Below are 8,141 nucleotides of genomic sequence, written 5' to 3'. Positions count from 1 at the left end.
AGTCTTCCCTGGTGTTTGAACCTTTTGCTATCTGTTAATTCCCCTCACCTGTTCAGTGCTCCTAGTCCCTAGAGTTTAACTGCCCACACCTGTCTCTCATTTGCCATGTGATCTGTGAATAGGCTCCTTGTAGAATCACTCTTCCCAGTTATATAGTTACAGTTATATAGTTATGTTTTGGTTTCTTCCTGCTTTATTTTCACCCCTTGTGGTCCCTTTGTTTTCTGGTTTTCCATTTGTGTTTGATTTGTAAAAAGAAAAACCCTCTTTCCTGAGATCCCTACCATGGATTATCTTTCTACCATGTTTCGTACTTTAGCAGGGAGACTGAAACCTGTAAATAAAAAAGTCCCAGGAACATTCTACAGGTCTGTGGTTCTCAAACTGTGGGGCATAAGATAATTTTCTGAACATTCTATATAAAAATTGATGTATTTTGCCCCCCCCCCAGCTCCCCTGCTCAGCACATTTCGCTGGTAGGCAGTGCGATAGCCTTTCAGTGAAATTTATTGTGCGGAAATTAAATCATGTCACTTAGCCCTAGTCCTAGTCAGTGGCGACACATGAAAGAACAGCCACAGAACTGGTGTCCCTGATCACAATGAGGCACACAAAGTTCAGCTTTGAACAAGGAATTTTGGGGAGGTGGGAAGAGTGTGTAGGGTAGACTCCCTAAATACATATATGACATCTGGATGGTACGCTGGGGTGTATCATCCCACGATCAGGGGGACTGGCTCAGACCCCCCCAATCAGAACTCCGGTCCTGGTGGCCCTTTGGTCTGCTCATTGGCGGTGGGGGGGGGGTTAGGGTTTGGGACCCCTCAGTTAAATTTGTCAGGAGGGCTTCTCTGAAGGAGGAGATCCCTTGGTAAATTTTGCAGCGGGCCCCCTGCCCCCCTCCTCCTCCGCTATGGGGTCTGTCCTCAAACTGGTGGGGCTTTCCCGCATTGAAATATGGGAGCGGCAAAACAAACACTTTGATCACATTTAATCTCATCTTGTGTTTTATTATACTGCCGTCATCATATTAGGAGAACAAAGATTTGCATGAAGCATTAATACAACATACTGCATTTGTCATGACAGACCACATGTCACGAGCGTCATTTGTCATGACAGACCACATGTCACGAGCGTCATTTGTCATGACAGACCACATGTCACGAGCGTCATTTGTCATGACAGACCACATGTCACGAGCATCATTTGTCATGACAGACCACATGTCACGAGCATCATTTGTCATGACAGACCACGTGTCACGAGCATCATTTGTCATGACAGACCACATGTCACGAGCGTCATTTGTCATGACAGACCACATGTCACGAGCGTCATTTGTCATGACAGACCACGTCACGAGCGTCATTTGTCATGACAGACCACATGTCACGAGAGTCATTTGTCATGATAGACCACATGTTACGAGCGTCATTTGTCATGACAGACCACGTCACGAGCGTCATTTGTCATGACAGACCACGTCACGAGTGCCATTTGTCATGATAGACCACATGTTATGAGCATAGATTACATGACATGTTGTTATGGCACGTTTATGTGATAATGGCATTAGGACGCATTAGGCACAGTGCTGATTGTTCTCAGGATGCACTCCTGTCCTGCCATTACACCGCAGACAGACCCTCGCATTCTAAATGTCACATTACAGCAGTTCCGGCAGCTGAGCCCCCTCGGTCGGGGGCTAAGGGGGCATCGTAATTAATGAAAGACACCCAGGAGGCTCCTCTAATGCAAAGCACGGAGACCACGCACGTATTCCTGGGCACTGCGAAGAATGGCGGATTCATGCCTTCTGAAAGCCTTCAAAGAAAAAGCCAACATAAATAAGGACTGCTGATGGCTTCTGTATGGATCCTGTGCGACGTGATGCAACCGCGTGTGCCTTCCTTCCTGGACTCCTTTAACTTATAATACAATAATAATGTTAAGCTACTGGGGACCTTAAAGAAAAGCAGAAATGCTACACTTTGTTTCTTACACATTTCTGTCTGTCCATTTGTCAAGTTTTCAGCAGTTAGCTTCTTTGATTCTTCCTGCTTTTCTTAAAATGCCAAATTTATTCCCCCTTTGCTAAATAACAAACCCACTGCCAATTACAGAGGTAATGTCTTGTTTGGGTCGACCTAACAGTGTTATTAAAATACATTTCCCCTACACATCTGCAATGGCATTAGTAGAATTATAATAGTTCTGTAGATGTACAGACGTAGTTATACTGCCAAAAATGTATGTAGATGTAGGACAAACAGGATGCAGGTACTGTCCTGTGATATATTTTCCTAGAACTTAGAAGCAGTGTGGCTAACAGGCAATGAGAAGAGCAGGAATGTGCTGGACGCATAGAAATTAGATCAGAAGTTAGGGGAACGGGAACCTATACCCTGACTTTTTTTGGTATCACCATAAATATAAGCCTGGAAAGAATTAAATATTTTTAATCGCCTGCTGGGAATTTCATAAAGCTAAATAGATTAATACTGAACTGAAATGATATTATGTCTCAAAACGCAGATTAACAACATATACATGCAAAATATAAATGGCTAAGAAATGACTGAACAGGAAATCTGCCTGAAATACGATGGAGCAACTGGAGGGGAACCGTTTTTGTACATATTTTATAATTAGTTAACTCTTGCTTAAACTAACACATTACATTCAGATCTACTAAATGATATTATACTTGCATAAATGTTTTTATAATTAAATTAATAGGATAATCACATTTTTAATCTATGCTGTAGTCTTAATGTTACCATTTGCACATTCTGTTAAGACCAGGCATCAATATACTGTTCTCCACAATAATCATCCGTTTCCCTGGACATGAAAAATTATCCATATCACTTACATTGAATAATATATCAGGCCAGGATGGAAAACATGTGAATTGTACAATTACGTACCTGTATATGCCAATATACCTTATGAAAAAGTTCTGATCAGTTGTATTGTTATAGAACACGATGAATGTTCTTGCCCAGCAGGCATAGTAGTAACCATAGAAACGTCACTTCTGGCAGCGACATCTTCTCCTTCGGTTGGTATTACCTTTCCGTTTTGCAGAATACTGAACTTTTTCCCTTAAAGAAACAAAGGGGAAAAAATGCTAAATCTACATTCTTTGGTTGAATTTTTGTGACGGGCAATTGGCTGAACAAATCGGTATAATTCAGCCTCAGGCTAGCTACCGCTAAACCTCACTTGAACCATCTTTCAAGGCAAGTATGCTGGATACACCGTGCTAAAATGGCCGGAATGCCTATAGATACGGTTATAATCACGTCTTACACTTAAATCCACCAACAACATTCAATGGATAAAAATACATTTTACATACGCTCCTTTCAATCTCTTCATGGTGTAAGAGGACAGTCATAGTTGTAAAGTATCACACAGCCATGTGATAACTAATCATGTGTATTCGTTCCTTCTCTGATAGCTACTTATCCAGAACAGGGTTCTGTTGTGATATGTAGAGTATTTTTGTTACTTAATTGCATAAATATTGTCCCATTTGTTCTAAGAAGCTATTCTGTGTACAAAATAGGGCCAACAGGATTAAAGCCCTAACTTACTTCGTTATGGAACAACTGAATCCTCATGTTCATTTTTGCCACTAGATGGAGCCCTGCTATTGTGTTTGCTGACCAAAATAACGTAATCGTAATATGAGCCGGTGTGTCCTGGAAAAGAACAGACATGAAATCTGACGGAACACGTATTTGGACGAAGCTGCTATTTGGCGCGTTCTTCTAATGTGATCGCAGGAAAGAAACGATAGCAGCTCTCTCACTAGCTGGACTTCTGGTTTAATTGGGGTGAAATCAAATCAAATGAAGGCTCTGTTTTCGATTATTGTGCATCATCCGTCACAACGTGAAAATAAAAATAATATTGAGCTAAACGAATTAATCAGACTTTGCTTACTCACCCGTGGTAAATGCATACATAACATAGATGTGCACTATTTTTTGTAATTATTAACATCCAACTTTAACATGAATTGCAGCATGAATTGTATACATTGCCAGTTTCTTACTGAAATGACCTGCTGCTATGTTTCCTAAATGAAATGGGCTATTACTGAACATGTCGGTACAATAAATAAATTAATGAATACAACAAACAATTACGGAAAATTAATAGCATTCAAATGGTTCAAAAATTAATATTAGATGAAATTGGTCAGATTTATAGCCAGTCATTTTACAGGAAATGTGTTTGTCTGGGGGGGGGCTTTTGTTATGCCGCCTTAACTTGCAAAACATTTCTCGATAAAAACCATTTAAGGCATTATGAATGCTTTTAACTCTAAACAACATCAGACAGTACATCTCACCAATTTAGACGTTATGGTGAAGTGAGTTGACTGAGTTCAGCCATGTAGGTAGAGAATTTAATATGTTTACAATTTAAAAACTTAAGTGAAAACAAAATGTACAATTTGTAAAAATGAATAAGTAGAGATCGTGACACAGAGACCTGCCCAGGTCTGACCTTTTGGGATGGGACACAGGCCTCCGGGGGACGGGCTGTGAGGCAGAGACCTGGACAGGTCAGGCCTTTCAGGATGGAACACAGGCCTCCGGGGGACAGGCTGTGAGGCAGAGACCTGGACAGGTCAGGCCTTTCAGGATGGAACACAGGCCTCCGGGGGACAGGCTGTGAGGCAGAGACCTGGACAGGTCAGGCCTTTTGGGATGGGACACAGGCCTCCGGGGGTGGAGCTGTGAGGCAGAGACCTGGACAGGTCAGGCCTTTCAGGATGGAACACAGGCCTCCGGGGGACAGGCTGTGAGGCAGAGACCTGGACAGGTCAGGCCTTTTGGGATGGGACACAGGCCTCCGGGGGTGGAGCTGTGAGGCAGAGACCTGGACAGGTCAGGCCTTTTGGGATGGGACACAGGCCTCTGGGGGACGGGCTGTGAGGCAGAGACCTGGACAGGTCAGGTCTTTCAGGATGGAACACAGGCCTCCGGGGGACAGGCTGTGAGGCAGAGACCTGGACAGGTCAGGCCTTTTGGGATGGGACACAGGCCTCCGGGGGTGGAGCTGTGAGGCAGAGACCTGGACAGGTCAGGCCTTTTGGGATGGGACACAGGCCTCCGGGGGTGGAGCTGTGAGGTAGAGACTTGGACAGGTCAGGCCTTTTGGGATGGGACACAGGCCTCCGGGGGTGGAGCTGTGAGGCACAGACCTGCCCAGGTCCGGCCTCTGGAGACTGGCACAGGCCTCCAGGGGACTGGCTCTGAGGTAGAGACCTGCTCAGGTCAGGCCTTTCAGGATGGGACACAGGCCTCCGGGGGATGGGCTGTGAGGCAGAGACCTGCTGAGATCCGGCCTTTCGGGATTGGCACAGGCCTCCAGTGTACTGGCTCTGAGGCAGAGACCTGGACAGGTCTGGCCTTTCGGGATGGGGCACAGGCCTCTGGGGGACGGGCTGTGAGGCATAGACCTGCTCAGGTTCAGCCTTTCAGGATTGGCACAGGCCTCCAGAGGATTGGCTCTGAGGCAGAGACCTGCTCAGGTCCAGCCTTTCAGGATGGGACACAGGCCTCCGGGGGACAGGTTGTGAGGCAGATACCTGCCTAGGTCCAGCCTTTCTGGATTGGCACAGGCCTCCGGGGGATGGGCTGTGAGGCAGAGACCGAGGGGGAGGGGACTGTTTTTCATGCACTTCACAAAGTAAACACGCTCCTGAGCTGGGCCTTGCAGTTCTCAGCAGGATTATGGTGATGGAAATGGGCTAAAGGAACAAGCCTGTGTCAGCATACTGCGACATTGCAAGCTTTTTGCTAATTTATCCTGGTATCGGCTACAAATATTGTGTGGCACACATAATACGAACTTGCTCCACTGCCAATAAAAATCAAAACATGTTTTTGCATAAGATTTCCCATACTTGAAAGCTAAAATGTATCTAATGAGTCCGGTGGTGTGGAACACTGACCTTCAGCTATTGTGAACAAATTAATTTATTCCAACAGACTACTGATCATGGTAGAAAAAGAGAAACGTGCCTATGTGAAAAACTATTTATTTTTGAAAGAATTACATTGAAATACATTTCATTTTATAATGTTTTGAAGATTTCAGGAAATGCATTAGGGTTCATCTGGCTCTTTATATGGCGATTCCCTGACAGGAAAGCCGTCAGCCTGATCGCAGTTGTGTTTGTTGTTGCGTGCATTAATTAAAAGCCACAGTGCACCGGTGTGGCTGCTCTTGCCTCATAATTGCTTAAGCCGCAGGTGCTGTATTCACACGGCGGATCTAAGTGGCTACTGAACAATGGTGCAAATCACTAGTTTCTGAGTCACATGACCTTATTTCCCAGAGACCTTCAACTCAACAATTGTGAAGCCAACGGTCACAATTTTCGTTAATTATGCCTACAGTTGAGGTCACGCTAAAATAAAATACAAATATAATGTAATATAATTGCTAAGAAACATTAATCGTGCTTAAATAGAAGCATTTCAGTTTACAGAGATAATCATATATCGTTTACTCTGTTGTCTGTGTGTGGGTGTGTGTGCGGGTCTGTGTGGGTGTGGAGAGCTTGTATGTTGTATGGTTTGCTTTTCTTCTCCAATCCAGAACCATGCAGCTGGGTAAATTTGTATCTCTACATTGCCTGTATTGTGTATGCCTTGCATTGGACTGGCATCCCATCCAGGGTGTCCCCTGCCCCGTGTCCTGTGATGGACTGGCATCCCATCCAGGGTGTCCCCTGCCCCGTGTCCTGTGATGGACTAGCATCCCATCCAGGGTGTCCCCTGCCCCGTGTCCTGTGATGAACCGGCATCCCATCCAGGGTGTCCCCTGCCCTGTGTCCTGTGATGGACCGGCATCCCATCCAGAGTGTCCCCTGCCCTGTGTCCTGTGATGGACTGGCATCCCATCCAGGGTGTCCCCTGCCCCGTGTCCTGTGATGGACTGGCATCCCATCCAGGGTGTCCCCTGCCCTGTGTCCTGTGATGGACTGGCATCCCATCCAGGGTGTCCCCTGCCCCGTGTCCTGTGTTGCCTGGGATAGGCTCCAGGCCCCAGTGATTCTAACCAGGATTAGCTTATAAGATGTTAGCGAAAGGGTGCTCAGAAACAGGAGGGGGATCCGCGTAAACGTTAAGCCTGGATGATCGAAGACCCCGGGACCTGATGGTCTTGCTTCTCTGACTAACCACCGTCTTGATGAGGAGCCCAGCGCTGATCCGTGGACCCCTTCGTTTCTTTAAAATCCATTTTCACGTTTCATCGTACAACCATCCAATTAAACAGCAGCCTCTCTGGACTGCTCCATGTGAAGGATCCACTATCTAGTGCATTTATTTTCAGGCCACATTTTTATGTTATTCGGAATTAAATATCTGTGACAGTTAGTGTCACTCAGTGATCCGTGTTATGATTGGATGCATGCATTCAGGACCATGTGACTCGTGTCACGGATTTCCGGCATGTCTGTTTATATATTTGCCTTCGAAATCTGACTGTAATAAGTATCTGCAATAGCTTGGCAACACGTTTCAAAACAGACAAAACCTGAATACTAAGTCATGTCAGTAAAACTGAAATGTTAAGGGCATAGGAGCGAGTTTGATATTGGAGGGCACAACTCAATAATTAAATTGGAAAGGTCTTTTTGGGAGGAGGGGGGCAAATTAAGCCAAATTAAATATTCCAGGGATACAGGCCTCCCCGCCCCCCCAGATTCCTATGACCCTGACTGCATATGAAAGTTTTGAAGCTGATAAGTCTGTTAAATATTCCATATTTAATCTCCAAGGTTTTATTTTCTACCATCAATTCTTTTTTTTTTTCTAATTTCCCCATCAGTCTGATCTCAGATCAGCCGGAAACAATGATCAAATGTTCGTGGCCTTGATTCTGAGACCTGCAGACCGGCACGAGCTAATTAAGGAGTGCATTGGGTAGCAAGCGAGTCAAACAGGTAGGGCGTGAATACATCTTGTTTGGCAGCTCTGACTCCTGGAGAAAAAAAAAACAGCACATTCTGTGGAACAAAGCTAAGTCTAGAACTATGTACACAGCAAACACTTGGAAATATAGGGAGGTGATCTTTGCTCAAATCAATAAGCGTTTGTACTGTA

This window comes from Paramormyrops kingsleyae, chromosome 22, assembly GCF_048594095.1.
Source record: "Paramormyrops kingsleyae isolate MSU_618 chromosome 22, PKINGS_0.4, whole genome shotgun sequence".
NCBI classification, from domain to species: domain Eukaryota; kingdom Metazoa; phylum Chordata; class Actinopteri; order Osteoglossiformes; family Mormyridae; genus Paramormyrops; species Paramormyrops kingsleyae.
The sequence above is the reverse complement of the archived record's forward strand: the minus strand, read 5'-3'. Positions refer to the sequence as shown.